This window comes from Elephas maximus, chromosome 3 (genome assembly GCF_024166365.1).
Source record: "Elephas maximus indicus isolate mEleMax1 chromosome 3, mEleMax1 primary haplotype, whole genome shotgun sequence".
NCBI lineage: Eukaryota > Metazoa > Chordata > Mammalia > Proboscidea > Elephantidae > Elephas > Elephas maximus.
Genome location: NC_064821.1, coordinates 18,014,557 through 18,039,216, shown reverse-complemented (window position 1 = coordinate 18,039,216; position 24,660 = coordinate 18,014,557). Strand labels below are relative to the sequence as shown.

The window sequence follows — 24,660 nt, the reverse complement described above, 5'->3', positions numbered from 1 at the left end:
CCTTTTGCCATTTTAATCTTAATTTTCCATTTCCTCCTTTTGCTGTTCTCATTTACCTTTTTCATTTATATCTTATGTTTTTATCTTTTTTCTTTATCCTTTTCTTTATTGCTTTATTTTCCATTTACCATTTTTTCTCATTTCTGTATTCTTTGATATTCACATTTAATCTTTTTCTTTATTTTTTAGTTTTGTCATATTATTCCTTTTTAATTTATTCTTTTCATTTCTATATTTTTCTCTTGTATATCCTTTTGCATTCAGTTCTTTTGTTTTCCTATCTTTTCAATATGTTTTTAAATTTCCCATTTTATTAATTTTCCTTACCTCTTTTGTTTTACATCACTTCAAACTTGTAGATTATTATTTTTCTGATTACTGAGTTTTCATTTTACTTTTATTCTTTTATTTTGGTCACTTTCATTCGATGTATTTCATTTTTTCCAGTTATGTTTTTAGCTTTCACAAGTTTTTTCTTTTAAAGTTTTAATTTTTTCTCCTTTTATCTTTTCTATTACATTTTAACTTATTTTACTCATTTTTTCCATATTTCATTAGGTTTTTAGTCATCACTTTTCCATTTTTAATACTACCACAAGGGCATCTCTTATCCCAAAGCCCACTAGGCCTTGACTGCACATCCAACATGCTATGGAGCCACTTAGCCTTCTCTGCTGAGAAGGAAACCCATGTGGGACATTACCACCTCCTCAGAACCATTGGCAACGGGACATTTGCCAGGGCCAAGTTGGCCCAGCACATCAACACTGGCAAAGAGGTACTGATTAAAACAGCTGACAAGATCCAACAGACGTCCTCCAACCTCGAGACTATACCAAAAAATAAAAATTATGAAGGCTCTCCATCATCCAAATATTGTAAAGCTGTTTCAAGTGATGGAGTATGAGAACACCCTCAATATAGTGACGGAATATGCAAGTGGAGGGGACATGTTTTATCACCTAGTGATTCATGCTTTGATGAGTGAAAAAGAGGCCCAAAGAAAATTTCACTAAATAGTGTTGGTGATGTAGTATTGTCACAACAAGGGTATTGTTCATAGGGATCTGAGAACAGCAAGCCTGCTATTGGATGAGGAAATGAACATCAAACTTGCAGACTTTGGCTTTGGAACTGAATTCACCACGGGAAACAAGCTGGATATCTTCTGTGGCAGTCCTCCTTATTCCCTTACAAGAGTATAAGTTCCCCTTATACTCTTTCAGGGAGAAAAGTATGACAGACCCCCAGTGGATGTGTGGAGCCTGGGAGTCATCCTGTACTTCATGGTAAGTGCATCTCTGCCTTTTGGTGGAAAGACCTTATTGAAGCTGTGAGAGCAGGTACTGGAAGGACAATATGATATTCCTTTCCACATGTCTACACAGTGTTAATAACTGCTGAGCAAAATTTTCATTCGTGACCCAAAAAAGAGAGCCACATTAGAGGAGATCCCAGGACATCTATGGATGAAGGTGGGCCATAAAGAAAAACAGGCTATATGTCCAGCCACTCCCAGACTATGATGACCCCTGGTGCATTGAGGTGATGGTGAACATGGGTTACGCACAGGAAGAGATTCATGACTTCCTGTTGAACCAAAAGTACAATGACGTGATGGCCACCTATCTGCTTCTGGGTCACAACACATCTGAGATGGAGAGCCACAGCAGCACCCTGGAACCCCAAGCTGCAGCCCATTGCACCAATAGCCACACTTCTTCCTCACCCCATGAGGTGCATCCTACCACCTGTGCTAAACCCAAACAGTGTAGTTCCACCAAGCCTGCCATTCCCACGTATGATTACTACATCCACAATTCTTTGAACGGTCTATCTAATGGCCATGTCCCACCTGCACCAGGAATCCAGGACAGCCTAAGCACAGCCCAACCAGACCTCTGGACTGTGCGCCAAGGTGAGAAACAGTGAGGTGCCACAGCCCAGTACAGCCCCCCAATGTCTTTCTGTGGCTCCTCCTCAGCCCACACCATCGACAAGAGTAGTGGAGCCCCAGAGGGAACCAGTTTCTCCCAGGGAGTGTTAAAATTAAGCTCATTAAATGATGAGCGGGTGCAGGAGGTACCTGACCAGCCGAAAATGCCCCAGGCTTTGACCCCAGCCTCTCCCTTCGTAAGCAGCCAGGGCAAGCAGGGGGCCACTGGGAGGTTCTTTAAGATCAGGAGAAGGTATCTTCGTTTTATGTGTGTCAAAAAGGACCCGAAGGTATCTGAGAGCAAAGCTGTAGAGACGATGCTCAAACCCTGAGAGGCCAAGCCTCACTCTCTCAAGTTTACGTGGAAGATGAAGATCATCAGCTCCATGGAACCCAAGGAGATGAGGCAGGAGATCTGCCGAGTGCTGGATGCCAATGGCTGTGAGTGGGATCTCACCCACAAATACACGCTGCTATGTTTGAATGGCACACCAGGACAGGAAGACTTCATTCAGTGGAGGATGGAGGTGTGCACACTGCCTCAGCAGACTCTCAATGGGGTGAAACTGAAGAGAATTTCAGGCACGTCTGAAGCCTTCGATAGCATTGCCTCAAAACTTTCCAGGGAACTTGTACTTTAACATGGTGCCAGCAGCTGCCTAGGAGAACAGAGAAGTTCATAGGTTAAGCTCCTTGGTAATTTTGGGAGGCAAAGTTCTTAAAGGCCACAGAGGTGCCTGAAATTCTCTTCACTCGAATCTTGTTGAAAAATCACCAACCAGTGGCTCCACCACTCTTGTGCACACCTTCAACCTCCACTGCACAAAGTCCTCTTGGCCTGTGTGCCATGTGTGCACAGCAGCACGTATGTCTGGGTGAGATTCCACTCACAGCTACTGGCATCCCGCACTTGGCAGGTCATCCACATCATCTCATCAGGGTTCATGGAGCTAGTTCTTCCCTGTAAACTTCACTGAGAATGGCTTGGCCTTTCCAGGTTTGAGCATCTCCACCACATCTTTTCTCTCAGGTTCATGCAGGTCCCTTCTACCACACGTGAAGAAAACATTCCTTCAAACCACAACAGACACTCCCAGAGGAGTGCAGCCAAGATGATGGAATAGTCAGACACTGCCTGTTGTTCCTCTTAGAACAAAGACCCAAAAAAACAAGTGAATCAATTATATACGACAATCTAGGAACCCTAATCATCAAAGACAAAGCTGAAGAATCGAACTGAGCAGCAGGAGGGAGGTTAGACAATCCAAAAGCAGCAGAGAAGTACCGATAGCAAGATTGCCAGTGCCCTGTTAGCTAAGTCAGTGTAGCTCACACAGGCTGAGACAAGGAACAACATTTAAAGACAAGCGTCATCACATCGGGTGTAGCCAAGCAGCAGCTAATCTGCAAATGCCTCTAGAGCCAAGTAGGAATGACACCAGACCTATAACAGTTAAGTGCAAACTTCTAACCTAGTGCACTGGGGCAAAACAACCCCTCCCCCTCCCAGAGTTTCACAGAGAAGAAGTGATTCCTTCCCCTTATTCACCCCCAACTCCACTCTTCTCTGACACCAATCCCACAATACTAAAAAATGCCACACCCCCTATGCTGGGAACTTAGGGTTCTCTGCTCCCACACCAGTCTCACAGCCACTTCGCCCAGCCACTGGCATAGGGGGTCCACGGATTTACAGCACCCTTCACACTTGCCCATAACTATGTTGGCCGGTTCAACACCACATGCCCTCATCACCATAAAACAGCAGGGCATACGCCTGAAGCACATTTTAAACAATGGCAGCCAAGGTGGAGCTGCAAATATGTGACATTTCATACCACCCTACCCCCTAAGCAGGTGCTTCAACCACCCACACCAGGGGTCTGAGGGCTGGTGGTACCACCACTCTATCTAACTTCCCACAACAGGGGTCTGAGAATAAGAGGTGCCTCCCAGTCCCTCCAGCCAGAAGCCCTGGGTACCCAAGGACGAGCTGCAATACCCTCCCCTCCACACTATGCACTCGAGGGGACAAGGACATGCCCTCCACCTAGGCACCCAAGAGGAGCCATCAGCACCCTGTCTTGCTCTGCACATAGCCCCCTCCTGCAGTCAGAAACCTGTGCTTGCACCGAATACCCCTATGCAGTCCTGCCCATCTAGGACTGTAGGTGAGAGTCTGCACCACAGACTTGATGAACAACAGCCTGGACACCTATGCCCACTCCCACAAGAAAAGTGAACAGACTCCTGGGCTTACATACCTAGTAGCTGCTCTGACCACCTGGAGACGTGATGTGAGACCTTCAAAGACGCCAACAAAGTAGCTCACACACCCAGCCTACCTGGGAAAATCAAAACAAAACAAAAAGGACATGGTAAACAAACACACAATAAATAAATATAATAACTTAATAACAATCACATAAAGAGGTAGGTCAAGATGGCTCCAGCAAGCGTCCAAAATAAAGAACCAGGAAACCTTCTGGAGGAACATAAGGAAATGAAATCACCTGAGAAAGAATTAAAAAGGCTAATATACAGAGCTCTCCAAGAGAATGAGATCAACCAAAACTCAGATCAAGCCAAGGAGCACACAGACAAAGCAACAGAGGAATTCAGGAAGACAATATAAGAACAGGAGAACAAAATTAACAGGATGATAGAAATCACAGAGACAGCAACTAGAAATCCAAAAAATTAACAATAAAATTTCAGAATTAGACAACTCAATAGAACATCATAGGAACAGAATTGAGACAATGAAAGTCAGAATTAGTGAGACTGAGGATAAATTTATCTTGACATCAATTTATTTAAGGAAAAATCAGAAAAAAAGAATTAAAAAAAAATGAAGAAAGCCTAAGAAGTATGTGGGGCACTATCAAGAGGAAAAACTTACAAGTGATCATAGTACCAGAATGGGGGATAACAGAAAATACAGAATTGTTCAAGATTTGCTGGCAGACAACTTCCCTGATATCATAAAAGATGAGAAAATATCTATCCAAGAAGCTCAGTGAACCCCATATAGAGTAGACCCCAAAAGAAAGTCACCAACACATATCATAATCAAACTTGCCAAAACCAAAGACAAAGAATGTTGCGGGTGGCTACGGATAAACCAAAAGTCACCTACAAATGAGAACCAGTAATAATAAACTCTGACTACTCAGCAGAAACCATGCAGGCAACAAGGCAATGGGGTGACATATATAAAGCCTTGAAGGAAGAACACTGCCAGGCACAAATTACATATAGAGCAAATCTGTCTTTCAAATACGATGGCAAATTAGGTCATTTCCAGATAAACAGAACTTAAGGGAATTTGTAAAAACCAAATCAAAATTGTAAGAAATGTTAAAGAGAGTCCAAGACTAGAACACAGAATAGTTCTATCAGTTATCAACCCAGACAGTCCTCTTGGCCTGCATGCCATGTGTGCACCGCAACATGTATATCTGGGTGAGATCCCACTTAGCAGATCTTCTACAAGATCCTCGTCAGGCTCCATGAAGCTGGTTCCCCCACTGAAATGTCACTGAGCAGGGCTTGGCCTCTCAGGGTTTTAGCATCTCTACCACATCTCTGCTCTCAGGTTCACTCAGGTCCCCCTAGCACATGTGAAGCAAACATTTCTTCAAAACAAAACAGACACTCCCAACTTTATCTGTTCAGGGTCAGAGGAGGGGAAGCTTGTGATAGGGGAAGCAATTTGATTCACTAACAGGGCCATCAAGCTCCTTCTGGTGTCCCTTGGGATGCAAACAGTCAATGAGCTCAACAGCAAACGAAAAAGTTGCTGGTTCAACTCCACCCACAGATGCCTTAAAAGAAAGGCCTGTAGTCTATTTCTGAAACATCTCGAAGCTGAAGAAAATTAGAACAAGTCCACAAGAGCCAAAGTACGACCTTGAGTATATCCCACCTGAATTTAGAGACCATTTCAGGAATAGATTTGATGCATTGAACACTAATGACCGAAGACCAGACGAGTTGTGGGATGACATCAAGGACATTATACAGGAAGAAAGCAAAAGGTCATTAAAAAAGACAGGAAAGAACGAAAAGACCAAAATGGATGTCAGAAGAAACCATTAAACTTGTTCTTGAATGTTGAGTAGCTAAAGCAAAAGGAAGAAATGATGAAGTCAAAGAGCTGAACAGAAGATTTCATAGGGCATCTCCAGAAGACAAAGTATTATAATGAAATGTGAGAAGAACTGGAGATAGAAAACCAAAAGGGAAGAACATGCTCAGCATTTCTCAAGTTGAAAGAACTGAAGAAAAAATTCGAGCCTCGAGTTGCAATATTGAAGGATTATAGGGGGAAAATATTAAAACAATGCAGGAAGCATCAAAAGAAGATGGAAGGAAAACAGAGTCACTGTACCAAAAAGAATTGGTTGACGTTCAACCATTTCAGGAGGTAGCATATGATCAAGAACCGATGGTTCCCAAGAGGTCCAAGGTGCACTAAAGGCACTGGCAAAAAACAAGGCTCCAGGAACTGATGGAATACCAGTTGAGATGTTTCAACAAATGGATGCAGCACTGGAAGCGCTCTCTCATCTATACCAAAAAATTTGGAAGACAGCTACCTGGCCAACTGACTGGAAGAGATCCTTATTTATGCCCATTCCAAAAAAAGGTGATCCAACAGAATGCAGAAATTATTGACCAATAATCATTAATATCACACACAAGTAAAATTCTGCTGAAGGTCATTCAGAAGCGGTTACAGCAGTACATTGACAAAGAGCTGCCAGAAATTCAAGCCAGATTCAGAAGAGGACGTGGAACAAGGGATATCACTGCTGATGTTGTACGGATCTTGGCTGAAAGCAGAGAATATGATAAAGATGTTTACCTGTGTTTTATTGACTATGCAAAGGCATTCGACTCTGTGCATCACAACAAATTATGGATAACAGTTCAAAGACTGGGAATTCCAGAATACTTGATTGTGCTCATAAGGAATCTATACATAGATCAAGAGGCAGTCATTGGAACAGAACGAGGGGATACTGCATGGTTTAAAGTCACGAAAGGTGTGTGTCAGAGTTGTATTCTTTCACCATACTTATTCAATCTGTATGCTAAGGAAATAATCCAAGAAGCTGGACTATATGAAGAACAGTGCATCAGGACTGGTGAAAGGCTCATTAACAACCTGTGATATGCGGATGACACAACCCTACTTGCTGAAAGTGAAGAGGACTTGAAGCACTTGCTGACGAAGATCAAACACTACAGCCTTCAGTATGGATTATACCTCAACATAAAGAAAACAAAAATCTTCACAAATGGACCAATAAGCGACATTATGATAAATGGAGAAAATAACGAAGTTGTCAAGGATTTCATTTTACTGAATCCACAATCAATGCCCATGGAAGCAGCAGTCAAGGAAACAAATGTGCATTGCATTGGGCAAATCTACTGCAAAAGACCTCTTTAAAGTGTTAAAAAAAAAAGCAAAGATGTCACTTTGAGGACTAAGGTGTGCCTGACCCAAGCCACTGTGTTTTCAATCGCCTCATATGCATGTGAGAGCTGGACAATGAATAAGGAAGACCGAAGAGGAATTCATGCCTTAGAATTATGGCGTTGGCCATGAATATTGAATATACCATGGACTGCCAGAAGAACAAACAAATCATTCTTGGAAGAAGTACAACCAAAATGCTCCTTAGAATCAAAGATGGCGAGACTTCTCTCACATACTTTGGACATGTTATCAGAAGGGACCATCCTTGAAAAAGGGCATTATGCTTGGTAGAGCTTCAGCAAAAAAGAGGAAGGCCCTCGAGGAGATACACTGACACAGTGGCTGCAAAAATGGGCTCAAGCATAACAACCATTACGAGGTTGGCACAGGACCAAGCAGTGTTTCATTCTGTTGAACACAGGGTCCGTATTAGTGGGAACTGACCTGATGGCACCTAACAACAGCAATAACAAATTTCGATGTTGAACGTGACTTTTATGCAAGTGATTTTAAGGAAGGTCTCCCTACCCAGTTGTGTATTCAGGGGGCTGAACATTGTCTTCTAAAATACTTTCCACTGCATTGGTCTTTCTTGCTCCAATAGACCACTCAGGAGCGTCCAGGCATAGTGGCTACTGTTCTCACATTGCACCTGGCTTACTGAGTTGCATGTTTTCATTTCCCCCTTTACACTGGGCAAAGTATTTAGTCTTTGATCATTAAGTATGAAGGTAGATGTAGGCTTTGTGGATATGCAAACCCAAACCCAACTAAACCTGTTGCCATTGACTCAATTTCTACTCACCGGGACCCTATAGGACAAAGTAGAACTGCCCTGTAGGGTTTCCAAAGATCAGTGGGTGATTACCTGCAGAGCTCTTAACCATTTTGGCACCAGGGCACTATATGCAAACAAACCTTGGGAAAAACAAAATTTTTTTAAATTTTCTGTAATGCTGCAGTAATGAAGAAAGTGTTGTATTGATGTAAGGATAATCAAGTAGATCAAGGAATGAACAAGAGTCCAGAAATTGATGGACACTAACGTTGTTGTTGGGTGCCTTAGAATCCATTCTGGCTCATAGTGACTCTATATGTAACAGAATGAAGCACACTTCCCAGTCCTGCGCCATCCTCACAATCCTTGTTATGTTTGAGCCCACTGTTGCAGCCCCTGTCAATCCATCTCATGGTGTGTCTTTCCCTTTTTCGCTGACTCTCTACCTACCCAAGCATGACGTCCTTCTCCAATGACTGGTCCCTTCTGGTAACATGTCCAAAGTACATGTGAGGAACTCTCGCCATCCTGCTTTCCAAGTCTGACATCACTTATCCCAGCAGAACCTCACCCGGGCCAGCTTTGAGGTCCTGACTTGGGTGCCAGGGCAAAAGCAGAGGGAGGAGAAAGGGGCGCGAGCGTCTGTAGTCACCCTCTTCCCAGGCCTAGGGGATTCCCGCTGACCACTCAGCAAAGCCTGGAGTCTGGTGCTTTGAGGAGCCCGCCAGCCCCGCAGGCCTCCAGCTTCAGTGAACTATGGGTGGGGCGGCCAAAACCTCCAAGGTCAGCTGGAGGGTCATGAGTCAAAAGGCCGGGTCGCGAGCCCGGAGGCTGAGAGGAGGTCCTGGAGTCCAGGCCACGCCCGCCCTCCGGACGCGGGCCTCTCCTCCCTGCTCAGGGCAGCCGGGAAAGGCTAGAGCCACGGCCAGAGAGGCCCGACGCCCAGCGCCTGTTACCCGCCCTCTGCTCGCTTTCCGGACCAATTGCAACGGCAGACCCACCGCCCCCCTCCCCGCGCCCGCGCCCGCGCCCGCGCCCGCGCCCGCGCCCGCGCCCGCGCCCGCGCCCTCCCCCGCGCCCGCGCCCGCGCCCACCTCAGGGTTTCGTGGCGGGGGAGGGTCTGCGGGGGCCGTTGGGAGAGGGGGCGGGGCCTGTGGGCGGGCGGGGAGAGGAGCAGTGACTCCTGGGGCCAGGATCACAGCAAGTCAGGTGGGTGTGGGAGGAGGAGAGGGGTGTGAAGTGGGAGGATCTGGGAACCAGAGCTCTCTGCCCATTTTGAAATTGTCCTTTTTGTTGGTCACTTTGAGGAGCTCTTTAGATATTTTATGTATTTTGGATATTGAACCCTTATCCCCCAAATAGTTGCCAAATACTTTCTCCCGTTCTGTCTGTTGTCTTTTCACTTTCTTGATAATGTTCTTTGATGCACAAGCGTTTTTCATTTTGTCAAAGTCCAACTTACCTTTACCTTTCTTTTGTTGCTCATCCTTTGGTGTCATATCAAAGACTCTGCTTAAGAATAAGCCGTTGAAATCCCCCCGGAGCACAGTTGTACTCCAACACACATAGGATCGCCATGGTCAGAATACCCTGGATGGCAACTGATATTTTCTAGGCTGACTCTACTGCCTATGTTTTCTGTCTCCCTATAAAGGTAAGTTTGTGTGGCTTACTACAATTCCAGGTGGTGGTAGTAGGAGTATATAATGTTATAGCCAAAAAAGCTGTAAATTCTCAGCCTTGTTTTCAGTATCTGGGTCAACGAATTGGTCATGGGTTCAGCCCATCATTGTGCATTTATTAATGTGAGACTAGCCTCTTGAAAGATGTAAATGGTTAAGGAACTACGGTCATATGTGAGATTTATGGAGGAGGCTGGCCAGGAGAGGGAAGTTATAGTCTGTGTACTAAAATTACATTGCCAGAGCAAGCTAAACAGAGATTGATCATCTCATGCAGCGCTGTGGCTAATGTCATAGGCAAATTTGGGCTGGTTAGTGATAGTATGTTCCTCCCTGTTCTGATTGGTGTGCAGTGGTGGCTGAGTTTCTTGCCAGTTGTCAATATTAAATGGCATTGATGTGTTTCCATAGGATTTTCAGGTGTTCTGTGTGGTTTGTGAAAACCTGTGCTAGTTTAGTCCTCAAATTAGATCCTGGACTACGGGGAACTCAGCATGGGATCATTTCAGATGGACCTGGGTATTTTGAGAATAGACAGCAATTGCATTATGCATTTGATCCTTTTCTGTCCCTGCTTATTGTTTTCAGTGGGGACCACCTGCTCTATCATCTCCATCCTTGGAGAAATTTTTCTAGCACAGCCATTGATTTAACTTTAACAGCCTTGGAGGTGGCATGCCAATATATTTTGCCCAAGTTGACTTTGGTTCTCAGCTTTTCATGGTTGGCTCTAGCTCCTGTATGGTGTGGTATCTATATTTTTTAAGGATGCCCCAGAAGAGTAACATTGGGCATCAATTTCCAACAAATACCTCCATTTCCTTATTAGTGGTTTTGGTGGGCCCAACAAATATTGTAAGCAAGCATTTGTCAATTTTGGTTAGACTCTTCTGTACAACAGTGCTTGAGTAACTCCAGAGATTAAGTATATTTTTCATGAGAAGCTTCTTTGCTGTAACCCCCAGGAGCCATGATTAATTACTGTGGGCATAGCCAGAATAACAATTTATAGAAGCTGCAAATATTGAGTGTTATTAAAAAAAAAAAAATTTTGTGTTTTGACAGTGTGAGGTTAGGTTAGGGAAGAACTTCCAAGCTAGTTGTAGTTCCTGTTTTTTAGACATGCCTTGGCCCACTTAATATTATGCTGTATTCATTGCCTTCCTTGACTGTGTTGATTAGTGAACATTACCCTTGGCCACTTGGTTAGTGAGATTTATCTGCGCCTCAATAAAAGGGGCTTGTACTGGAGGGGGAGAGAGATCATTATAATTAGTAGAAAAATAGGCCAGTAGTTGTAAGGCATACATTGTTGGCAGGATTTACATTGTGAAAAATATAGGCTGCAGATCAACAAAGAGCAAGGACTTTCGAGAGTGATGCAGAGGCATTCTAAATATTGAGTTCTAGTCACTTAAGGCTATCCAGAGTCATTTTCCCAATCGACTGTCCTACTGAATGCGTGGGCCCCCACATCGAGTTCCTGATCGCTCCCCAAATCTCCCCCTTTTCCTTCTTGCCACTTGTAGTGAGTTAGAAACATTTGGGGCTGAAGTGGCAAACCAAAACGTGTATTTCTGTAAGTAAAGTTGAAGAACATCTCAGTGGCCCCCTGCCATCCCTGGCTGCTGACAGAGGGAGAGGCTGGGGTCCCAATCTGAGGCAAACTCGGCTGGTCAGGCATCTCTTGCAGCTTCTCTGCATGCAAGGAGCATAGTTTTGACATTCCCTGGAGGAAGCTGGTTTCCTCTGGGCTCCATCACTGCTGCTGATGGTGTGGGATGAGGAGGAAGTCTCAGAGACGTCCTGGGAACTGCAGCACGTCACTGTTGCTTACCTTGGAGCACATTCCAGAGTCCTGGTTGGGCTGCACCGAGTCTGTCCTGGATTCGTGGTGCATATGGGACTGGGGTGGGGAGACTGAGGTAGAAGCAGATGCCCCTGATCCTGAATCAGATAGACCATCCAAAGCATTGTGGATATTGCCCTGGGTAAGGGTAGTCTTCACTAAAGCTGTGGAATTGCCACTTTCCTGTTTGCTGGTGAAGACGTTGCTGTTCACAGAGGGCAAGAGGGGTGGTGGTCTTCCTCTCCAGCATGGGTAGAGAGCTGACAGATGTGTTGTTGTGCTGCTTCTCTTCTGCCCTGACTCCTGGTCCTCCTCAGACCACTTATTTTTGGCATAATTGCAGGAGGAATCACAGGTGGGAATGGCAGGCTTGTTGTAACTCCTCTGCTTGGGTTAGCACTGAGGGTACACTGTACCTCATGGGTTGAAGATCAACTGAAGGCTGATGTCCCAGAGTGCTGGTATGCCCTCTGTCTCAGATGTTTTGTGATCCAGGAGCAGATAGGTGGCCATCACATCAGTGTACTTTGGGATCAGCAATGAGTATTGAATTTCTTCCCATGTGTAATACATGTGGACCATCACCTTAATCCGCTGGGGGTCACTGTAATCTGGGAGTGGCTCCATGTACAGCATTTATTTTTAATCTTCATGGCCCACCATCACCCATGGATGTCTCAGAATCTCCTCTAATGTGCCTTTCTTGCTGGGGTCATGAATGAAAATTTTGTTCACCAGATGCTCACATTGCACAAACATACCTGAAGGTGTTTCTACCAAAAGGCAGGGATCCACTCACCACCAAATACAAGATGACTCCCAGGCTCCACACATCCACTGGAGGTCCGTCATACTTTTCTCCCTGGAAGAGTTCTAGGGCAGAATAAAGGAAGGTAGATTGCCACAGAAGGTCTACAGCTCGTTGGCCAGGATGAATTCATTTCCAAAATGAAAGTCTGCAAGTTTGCTGTTCATTTCCATATCCAATAGCAGGTTTTCTCTTTTCAGGTCTCTCTAAACCATACTGCTGTTGTGACACTACTACACTGCTGATACTATCTGGTGGAATTTGATGGCTTGAGCCTCTTTTTCCCTCATCCTGCCAGGAGCTGTTGTGTAATGAAACACCTCCCCTGCACACGCATACTCCATCACTATATAGAGTGTTTTCTCATTCCTGATGATTTCAAACAATTTTACAGTACACACTCTCACAGCTCCATGAAGGTTGTTTCCACCAAAAGGCTGGGATCCACTTACCAACAAATACAAGATGACTTCCAGGCTCCACACATCCAATTGGGGATTCGTCGTAGTTTTTCACTGGAAGAGTTCTAGGGCAGAATAAAGGAAGAGAAGGCATGATTGAAAGCCTTCATAATTTTTACCTCTTGGGATCGTCTGTGAATGCTGGAGGAGTTTCCTGGATCTTCCTAATGACCTTACCACTACCTTATCCTCAGTGAGGATGGGCCTAGCCAATTTCACCATGGTGAGGGTAACCTTACAGAGGGTTTTGAGGATCAGGTAGCCTCCCACATGGGTCTCCTCCTCAGAAGAGAAGGCTGAGAGGGCCTTGCATCATCTTGGACTTGGGTTAAGTCTTGCTAAGCTTAGGGTCAACTAGTCCCAGGACAGGATTCCAAGTGGTAAAAACTATGACTAAATAAAAACTAGGTCCCTGGGTGGCACAAATTGTTAAGCCCTGGACTACTAGCTGAAAGGTTAGCAGTTCAGACTCACCCAGTGACATCTCGAAAGTAAGGCCTGGTTGCTGCTTCTAAAAGGTCACAACCTTGAAAACCCTATGGAGCAGTTCTACTTTGCACATTGGGATTGCTGTGAGTTGTGATCTACTCAACAGCAACTAGCAACAAGCAAATAAAAAATTAAATGAGAATAAGAATATATAAACTAGAAAAAATAAGTACCAAAAAAAAAGAAAAAGAAATGACAAAGTGACAAAAACATAAATGATTTTTACTTTGGGGGATAGTCTGTGGAGGTTGGATATGCTCTGCTGGGTCTTGTCAGTGATCCTAGCTGTGAAGGTGGGCACGTTTGGATTCTGGTCTGCTGAGTTCCCATCTCTCATTCAGAGCCCTATCAAAGGACAAAGTTAAAATGCATCAAGTGGGAACGTTCAGTAAGGTGGTGAGATAGACTGTTTCAAGCTCTTGTCCCATCATAGAAAAAAAAAACCTAGAAACTGTTACTGCCTTGTGAGAACCTTGGAAAACAGCACCAGTTTGCATCAACCCAGCAAATGCTGAATCAAGGAAAAGATGACTTCAGAAAGGTAAGAAATCTTTGTGGCATCTTTACTTGCCCTTGCCCCATTCCCTCCCCAGCTAAGCGGTGGTCTTATAGCAGCAGCAGCAGTTGCTTGTGATTCCAGCGTGGGACCCTGGTTCCTGGCTCCAGTTGGAGTTGGAGTACAGAAGATTATTGTGTATGTCTGTTCTAATCTTTCTGGAGGATACCTGAAGTACTGGTGCAAGGACTTTGTCTCTGTTTTACCTAACTCACAACTCAGGCTGGTAGGGTGGCAGGCATTTGTAAAGAAGGATGGCAAGAGAAACTAACAACCCATAGATGGCTGCAGCTAAATGTTACGGTCAAAACATACAGTAGATTGCCTAAGGCCTGGAATCCAAAACTGGGAAGTATTTCTTTGGAAAATCAGGAATTCAAAAGCAACTATGTGTTTGGGAAAATTTAGCAGGCTACACACATCTAGAGCAAAAGTTATATTCAGAAACGACCTGAGACAGACCTATGCTTTCACCTCACTCTTTAAGTGTTTAAGGAGTGCCCCAGCATAGAGTCAATCTGCACAGATTGGGAGAGGTGGATGTGGGTTTTATTTTGATTTGTTTGTATTTTCTGTGTATTTTTTAGCTCCTGGCATTTAATAAAATCACTGTAAAAACACTAGTTGGAGATTTCCAGCTTCCATTCTACTATAAGATCAGCTTGGATGTCTCTTGCAGCTTCAAAACAAGAGAAAAGCTGAAAAGCAACAACAGTTCTTAAATCTACCGGAGAACTGAGCTTACAGAGCAAACTGCTGCCCCAGATGTTGGAGATACAGATGGACTACTACAAAGAATTATCGCTTACCGGGAACAGAAAATGCCACTTTATATATTAAAATGTCCAGTTAAAAAAAAAAATCATAACACATACGAGAAAAACAAAATTTGTTCTATTCTAAGGAACAAAATAAATTGACAAAATGTTCAAGTCCACACATCAGACTTACTAGAGAAAGACTTCGAAAAAACTGTCTTAAATATGCCTATAGAGCCAAAGGAAAACATGGCGAAATAAACAAAGGACATATGGAAAGCAATGTATGAAAGAAAATGAGAATATTAATCAAGAGAAAGTATAAAAAGAAACCAAACAAAAATTCAGGAGCTCAAAAATACAGACACTGAAATAAAAACTCACTAGAGGATGCAAAGATTTCATCCTCTTTCAGAAGAAACAATCAGCAAAGTTGAAAAAAGGGCAGTTGAAACTGCTGAGTCTCAAGAGCAAAATGAAAAAAGAAGAAAAGTAAACAAAGCCTATGAGACCTGCTAGACACACTCAAGATGACCAGTACTGGTACCCCAGAAGGAGAAAAGGGAGAGAAAGTGACAAAAATCATACTTGAAGAAATAAGGACTGAAAAGTTCCAAAATTTGATTATAGATGTAAATCTACAAATGTAAGAAGCTAAACAAATTTCAAGGAAAATAAACTCAAGCACACACAACAATCAAAAAAGAAACATTCTTTTTCCCATAGCATCTAAAAAAGGGAATCCTTAAGACTAAATTTAACTTAGGAGGCAAAACTACAAAATATTGCTGAAACAAATTCAAGAAGACCTAAATAAATGGAAAGACCGTGTTTATGGAATGGAAGACTTAATATTCTCAAAACAACAATCCTACTAAATTAATCTACAGATGCAGTGTAATCCCAATGAAAATTCCAAAAGCCATTTTTATAGAAATTGAAAAGCCACAACGTAAGCTCATCTTGAATTGCTAGGGACCCTGAATAGCCAAAATCATCTTCAAACACAGGGATCAAAGTCATACTACCCAATTTCAAAACAACTGCAAAGCTGCAGTAATCAAAGTGTGCGATATTGGCATATGAATAGACATATAGAACAACTGAATGGAATGGAAACTCTACAAATAAACCCATTCATATATGGTCAGGTCAATTCATTTTCAGTAAGGATGCCAAATCCATTCAGTGGTGGGAAGAAGAGTCTCTTTAACGAATGGTACAAAGATAACTGGAATTCCACATGGAAGAGAATGAAGTTTGACTTGTTCTTCCCACTATCCAAAAATAACTCAAAGTGATTCATGAACGAAATATGACAGCTAATGTCATAACATTCTTAGAAGAAACTATAAGGATTTGGCAATATGTATTTACATGTGACACAAAAAATATAAACAACAAAATAAAAAATGGAAAAATTGCATTACATTGAAATTACAAATTTTGTCCATCATTGTTTAGGAAGCACTAAGTTTCTGTTTATGGTGATAGAAAATTTGGCAGTAGATACTGGTGACAGTTGCACAATATGATTGATGTAATTGGTATCAATGAATTGTATGTGTGAAGATGCTGACTTGACAAATGATTTGTTCTGTATATTTTTACAAACAAAAAGGTTAAAAAAAGTTGTTTTAAAAGAAAGAAAAAAAAAGACATCAAGAAATCAAAAAGACAACCTATAAAATAGGAGAAAATATTTGCAAGTCATATAACTCATACGGATATAAGATCCTGAATATGTAAAGAATTCTAAAAACTCAAGAACAAGAAGACCAACCACCAATTTAAAAATGAGCAAAGGACTTGAATAGATATTTCTCTAAAGAAGGTATACAAATAACCAAGAATCGTAAGACATGGTGATAAACATGATTAGTCCTTAGCAAAATACAAATCAAAACCAAAATGAGATACTACTTCATACCTAATAGGCTGGATATAACAATCATTTTCAAAAATGAAAAATAATGTGGAGAATGTAGCTAAGTTTGAACACTCGTACATTGCTGGGGGAAATGTAAAACGGTGCAGCTGCTATGGAAAACACACTGGTGCTTAATCAGAAAGGTAAACAATTATCACGAGACCCACCGCTTCTACTCCTATGTGTATATACCAAAGGAATTGAAAACAGCAACTCAAGAGTAACTTGTAAACCAATATTCATTATTCACAATAGCCAAAAGGTATAAACTCAAGTGTCCATTAACAGATGAATGGGTACACAAAATGTGGGATATACATACAATGGCGTGTTATTCAGCCAAAAAAGGTATGAAATTCTGATCCATAATATTGATAGATTCTGAAAACATAGCAAGTAAAGTAAGCGTATATGAAGTATCTAAACCCACAAACTAGAATAGGCCAATTCATAGAGACAGAAAATAGATTACAGGATACCAGGACTGGGGAAAAGAATAAGGGGAAGTTATTCTGAATGAGTACAGAGTTTCTAATTTGGGTGATAAAAAAATTTTGCCAACAATAAGTGGTAATGCTTCTACAACATTGAATCTATTTAATGCCACTGAATAGTACACTTAAAACTGATTAAAATGGAAAATTAGATATATCATATAATATTAAAAAAGAATACATTTTTAATTTACAAAAAAAAAAAAAGGAAAAGAAAGTGTTGGGGCAGATCCTGACATTGGACCAAGCTTGGATTCTGTCCGGTCTGAGCTACAGCCGCTATCCTAATAATCCTATCAAAGGAGAGTTTAAAATGAGAGAAAAAGCAAGTTTCAGAAAGGATCCTGACACTGGGTCAAGCTTGCATTATGGAAGACCAAGCTATAGCCACTAGCATCAGAGCCATTTCCAAAAGAAAGATTTATGCTGAAGATAGCAAAGAAGTTTAGAACTGGAACAACAGAGGGGAAAGGGAAAGGGAGGAGTCAAGGGATTCTATTCGGCAGGGTGGAGAACTTCAATAGGTTATTAAGAAATTGAGGACTAAAACAAACACTGATGGGGTTAAAAAAAAATATGAAGGCACACTCTGAAGCTGGGTGGACTGACAGGAGACCCGCTAGTAATCCAATACTGAAGATCCCTAGATAAATCTATTTTGTTGACCCTCATTTAGAGGAATTGAGAACCCTGCAAGACAAAGGTGAGAATGAGAAGCCTGACCTACAACTGCCAGGGTCAGTGGTGCAGAATCTAATCAGGATAAGGATCTTTGAGAAGGTCTGATGTTCTTGGTCCAAGCCTTGGCTGGAGACTCAAGGTCATATGAACATGAGTGGGCAAAATGACCAGTAGACCTTCTGAACTCCTTGAGACAGGAGCTCTAGGCACTGCTTCCAAAATTCATTGGTGAATCTTAATGGGAGGTACAGTTAGATAGGGAGGATACAATATTTGAGACCATTAAGGTGGAAGTTTGGATGAACAGGGTTTATTGGACGTGATTAAATTCCTTTTACTTGAATGTATTATGGGATTGGAAATGATGTCTATTGGGGAATGTATGTCTGACTGGGGAAAATTTCCTCTCCCTACCATTGCAAAATCAAAACTTGATGATGGAGTTTGAAGACATTATGCTGAGTGAAATTAGTTAATCACAGAAGGACAGATATTGTACAAGCTCACTTGAAAAAAAACAAGAAAAGGCAAATGTGTAGAAACCAAAGTCTTTTAGTGGTTACTAGGGGCAGAAACTCTATGGGGCAGTTCTATTCCGTCCTATAGGGTCGCTATGAGTCGGAATCGACTCGACGGCACTGGGAGGGGCAGTAGGGAGGAGGAAGAAAGGGTGGTTAACGGTGATGGAAAATTGAATTAAGGCTAGAGTTACACAGCGTATTATTGTAACTGCTGTCAGTAAGTTATACACCTATAAAAAGTTGAACTGGCAAAAGTTGTGTGATAATGTCTTAGTATCTCTTGCTGCTGTAACAGAAATATCGCAAACGCATAGCTTTAACAAACAAATTTATTTTCTTACAGATTAGGAGGCTGAATTCTGGATGCTGGCTCTAGGGGAAGGCTTTCTTCTTATGTAGGCTCTGGTGGAAGGTCCTTGTGTCTTTGAGCTTCTGCTCTGGGAGATCTCTTCCCCCATCTCTGCTTCCTTGTTTGGTTGTTTAATCTCTTTTACATTTCAAAGAGATTGGCTCAAAACACACCCTACACTAATCCTGCCTCATTAACATAACAAAGACAGTCCCTTCACAAATGGGATTATAACCACAGGCATAGAGGTTAGGATGTACAACACATATACTGGGGGGACATAATTCAATGTGTAACAAATATATTTACAACAACAAGAAATAAAGGGTAATTGCTGACCCTGCTTAAGCACAACCAAAAACCTTACGGGATTTGGTTCCTTGGTTTGAAGGTTAAGGGTCACGATTTCATGGGACATCCCAGTTAACTGGTCTACTAATGTGTTTAACGTTTCTGTGCTACCTCCTGGTTAGTAGTGCAATGCCTGGGGTCTTAAAAACTTGCAAGCATCTAGCCATGGCACCAAAATTGGTCTCTATTGGGCTGGAACAACAAAAGAAGAGAGTTAGGAAGAGGAGGGGGATATGCAATGTGTGGTTAATTGCCTCCATGAAAAACTGCTTTCTTTGCCATGAGACCAGAAGAACTGGATGGTGTCTAGCTACCTCCTGAACATTTTGATCAAGGATCCTGTAGAAGAATCCTGATCAAAAAGGGAAAAATGCAGAACAGAATTTGAGATTTTCATGGACTCCAGACTTTCTGGAGCCAAGAGTGCTGGACGAACCCCTGAAACTACTGTCCGGAGATATCTTTAATACCTAAAGCAAAAATAACCCCTGAAGTCTTCCTAAAACCAAGCAACAGTTTAGCTTAACTAATAAATATCTGCCCAGGCGCTGGGTTTTTTTTTTTTTTTGAGCATTATGCTCTTTTAAGGAATTATCTCTATGGAACCACACAGGGAAAACAGCAACTCCAAAGATTTGATAGGAACCTTAAGAAGCAGTTTATATTAATTAGGGAGGAACAAATCAAAAAAGGAACATGAGAATGGTTGCACAACTCAAAATGTAATCAGTGTCACTGGCTTATACATGTAGAAATGGCTGGTATATGTTTTGCTGTGTATATTCTCAACAACAAGAAAAACCAAAAGCCTGTTGGCTGTATCCTAAGAGTGAGTACAGGCAGATTGGAAGGATATAGAAATGGAACGGGTAATGGGATAAGGATGAAAGTTTGGATGATAAATTGGAATGCTTGAACAGCCTTTATGGAAAGTGGTTGTCTCCTTTACCTGAACATATTATGGGGATGGATATTGTGTCTGACTGGGGAACACTTCCCCTATCTAGTATTGGAAAAGAGAAAGTATGTAATTCCGTCTTTCTGCCCATATTGATTGGACATGCCAAATGGGAACCAATAAGACTGCCTAAGTCCACACAAGTCACTACTTTCAAACGCTATGGGATAGAAGCTGGATTGATGGTATGAACAAATTCTCTGCACAACAGCTCTATTGTTGTCAGGTGCTGTCAAGTCACTTCCAACTCATAGCCACCCTATGTACAACAGAAGGAAACAATGCCCAGTCCTGTGCCATGCTCACAACTGTTGTTATGCTTGAGCCCATTGTTGCAACCACCGTGTCAATCCATCACACTGAGGGTCTTCCTTTTCGCTGACCCTCTACTTTGCCAAGCATGATGTCTTTCTCCAGGGACTGGTCCCTCCTGATAACATGTCCAAACTATGTGAGATGAAGTCTTTCCATCCTTGCTTCTAAGGAACATTCTGGCTGTACTTTTTCCAAGACAGATGTATTTGTTCTTCTGGCAGTCCACGGTATATTCAGTATTCTTTGCCAACACCATAACTGAAATGCATCAATTCTTCTTTGGTCTTCTTTATTCACTGTTCAGCTTTCACAAGCAACAATAGCTCTAGGTGGAATGAAAACAGGGGCTTAAGGCTAAAGACTGTGAACAACTGCCTCCTTTGCCACTAGACCAGAACTGGATGGTACCTGGCTTCCATTATTGAACATTTTGATCAAAGACTGTATAGAAGAATCCTGATCAAAAGTGAGGAAATATGCAACAGAATATGAAACTCTTATGGAATCCAAACTGTTGAGCCTGGATGACCTCCCTAAAACCATTGCCCTGAGGTCATCTTTAAACTTTAACCTGAAATGATCTCCTGAAGTCATCTTTAAAACAAAAAAATAGTTGAGCTTAACTAGTAAAAAATGTTTGCATTGTGTTCTTTAAAGAACCATCTATATATGGTCAACTCTTCTTTGGTCTTCCTTATTCATTGTCCAGCTTTCATATGCATGTGATGCGATTTTAAAATACCATGGCTTGGGTCAGGCGCACCTTAGTCTTCAGGGTGACATCTTTGCTCTTCAACACTTTGAAGAGGTCCTTTGCAGCAGATTTGCCCAATGCAATGCATCTTTTGATTTCTTGACTGCTGCTTCCATGGCTGTTGATTGTGGATCCAAGTAAAATGAAATCCTTGAAACTTCAATCTTTTCTCCGTTTATGATGATGTTGCTCATTGGTCCAGTTCTGAGGATTTTGTTTTCTTTATGTTGAGGTGTAATCCATGCTGAAGGCTGTGGTCTTTGATCTTCATTAGTAAGTGCTTCAAGTCCTCTTCACATTCAGAAAGCAGGGTTGTGTCATCTACATAATGCAGGTTGTTAATGAATCTTCCTCCAGTCCCCATGCCCCGTTCTTCTTCATATAGTCCAGCTTCTCGGATTATTTGCTCATTATACAGATTGAATAGGTATGGTGAAAGAATACAACCCTGACACACACCTTTTCTGACTTTAAACTACGCAGTATCCCCTTGTTCTGTCTGAACAACCGCTTTTTGATTTGTGTACATGTTCCTCATGAGCATAGTTAAGTGTTGTGGAATTCCCATTCTTCGCAATGTTATCCATAGTTTGTTACGATCCACACAGTTGAACGCCTTTCCATAGTCAATAAAAAACAGGTAAACATCCTTCTGGTATTCTATGTTTTCAGCCAGGATCCCTCTGACATCAGCAATGATATCCCTGGTTCCACATCCTCTTCTGAAACTGGCCTGAATTTCTGGCAGTTCCCTTTTAATATACTGCTGCAGCTGTTTTTGAATGATCTTCAGCAAAATTTTGCTTGCGTGTGATATTGTTGTATAATTTCCACATTCGGTTGGATCACCTTTCTTGAGAGTAGGCATAAATATGAATCTCTTCCAGTCAGTTGGCCAGGAAGCTGGCCATAGGCAAGTGAGCACCTCCAGTGCTGCATCTGTTTGTTGAAACATCTCAACTGATATTCCATCAATTCCTGGAGTCTTGTTTTTTGCCAGTGCCTTCAGAGCGGCTTGGACTTCTTCCTTCAGTACCATCGGTTCCTGATCATATGCCACCTCCTGAAATGGTTGAACATCGGCCAGTTCTTTTTGGTATAATGACTCTGTGTATTCCTTCCATCTTCTTTTGATGCTTCCTGCGTCATTTAATGTTTTCCCCGTGGGATCCTTCACTATTGCAACTCGAGGCTTGAGTTTTTTCTTCAGTTCTTTCAGCTTGAGAAACGCCGAGTGTGTTCTTCCCTTTTGGTTTTCCATCTGCAGCTCTTTGCACGTGTCATTATAATACTTTGTCTTCTGGAGAGGCGCTTTGAAATCTTCTGTTCAGTTCTTTTACTTCATCTATTCTTCCTTTTGCTTTAGCTGCTCGAAGTTCAAGAGCAAGTTTCAGAGTCTCCTCTGACATCCATCTTGGTGTTTTCTTTCTTTCCTGTCTTTTCAATGACCTCTTGCTTTCTTCATAGATGATGTCCTTGATGTCATTCCAGAACTTGTCTGGTCTTCGGTCACTAGTGTTCAGTGCATCAAATCTATTCTTGACATGGTCTCTAAATTCAGGTGGGATATACTTAAGGTCATATTTTGGCTTTTGTGGACTTGCTCTGATTTTCTTCAGTTTCAGCTTGAATTAGCATATGAGCAATTGATGGTCTGTTCCATAGTCAGCCCTGGGCCTTGTTCTGACTGGTGATACTGAGCTTTTCCGTCGTCTTTTTCCACAGATGTAGTCAATTTGATTTCTGTGTGCTCCATCTGGCGAGGTCCATGTGTATAGTAGCCGTTTATGTTGGTGAAAGAACGTACTTGCAATAAGGAAGTCGTTGGTCTTGCAAAATTCTATCATTCAGTCTCTGGCATTTTTTCTGTCACCAAGGTCATACTTCCAACTACTGATCCTTCTTCTTTGTTTCCAACTTTCATCTTCCAATCGCCAGTAATTATCAATGCATCTTGATTGCATGTTCAATCAATTTCAGACTGTAGCAGCTGATAAAAATCTTCTATTTCTTCATCTTTGGCCCTAGTGGTTGGTGTATAAAATTGAATAATAGTCATATTAACTGGTCTTCCTTGTAGTCGTATGGATATTATCCTATCACTGACAGCATTGTACTTCAGGATAGATCTTGAAATGCTCTCTTTGATGATGAATGCAACACCATTCCTCTTCGAGTTGTCATTTCCAGCATAGTAGACTATATGGTTGTCCGCTTCAAAATGGCCAATACCAGTCCATTTCAGCTCACTAATGCCTAGGATATTGATGTTTATGTATTCCATTTCATTTTTGATGATTTCTAATTTTCCTAGATTCATACTTCGTACATTCCAGGTTCCGATTATTAATGGATGTTTGCAGCTGTTTCTTCTCATTTTGAGTCGTGCCACATCAGTAAATGAAGGTCCTGAAAGCTTTACTCCATCCATGTCGTTAAGATCGACTCTACTTTGAGGAGGCAGCTCTTCCCCAGTCATCTTTTGAGTGCCTTCCAACTTGGGGGGCTCATCTTCCAGCACTATATCAGACAGTGTTCCACTGCTATTCATAAGGTTTTCACTGGCTAATGCTTTTCAGAAGTAGACTGCCGGGTCCTTCTTCCTAGTCTATTTTAGTCTGGAAGCTCAGCTGAAACCTGTCCTCCATGGGTGACCCTGCTGGTATCTGAATACCAGTGGCATAGTTTCCAGCATCAGAGCAACACGCAAGCCCCCACAATATGACAAACTGACAGACACGTGGCTTTCATATACTGTTTTGACCAGAACCCACAGTAAAAATGCATTCTGTGCTGAAATCCAATATACACATATAGATGCACACACCCATACACACACACAACTGAAACTTGAGATGAACAGGACTTAGCCTTACTATGTGCAGCACTTTAGTTTCCATTACACTTCACTCCACATCCCTCTAACCTATTTCACTTGATTCTATTTCTTGCTAGCTTAATTCACTAAATTAATTTTTCTACCTACAAAGGAGTGGCCTGAAGTTCAAAATATACTGTGTTTAGGAGATGGAGCATGGAATCACAGAGGGAAATGGGATGGGAGTTAATAGGTGATAGCAGTAGTTTATTTACAAAGAAATTCATTCATTCATTCACTCACTTTTATGAAATATCTACTATGTACCAGGCATGGAGATTCAAAGATATCTGAAACCCAGTCGTGGCCTTGAAGTGGTCATGGCCGGTGGTAGAAATAGGTAGCCAATTCAGTGTGGCAAGTGTTTTAATCAAGAGTTGAGAAAAGTATCCTAGAATGGTCTAACTACCTGAGGAAAATAGGGGATGTTTTACAAAGAAAATAGTGTCTTTGTTGGCCCTTGAAGGGTGATTTTGTCCAAGAGGGGGCACTCTAAGTGAAAGGAAAAGGGTGACAAGGTCAAGGGAGCATTGACAGCACAGAGTGTGGTCTGGGTAGGGTTGGCAAACTCAGCAAATAAAAAATAAGAGGCACTCAGTTAAATTTGAATTTCAGATAAAC

General features: G+C 42.0%; 1 pseudogene; it reads left to right on the top strand.

Moving 5' to 3' along the window:
* The first annotated feature begins 646 nt into the window (after nucleotides 1-646).
* LOC126070958 (serine/threonine-protein kinase MARK2-like) lies at nucleotides 647-2,577 on the top strand (annotated as a pseudogene).
* The last annotated feature ends 22,083 nt before the right edge of the window (nucleotides 2,578-24,660 follow it).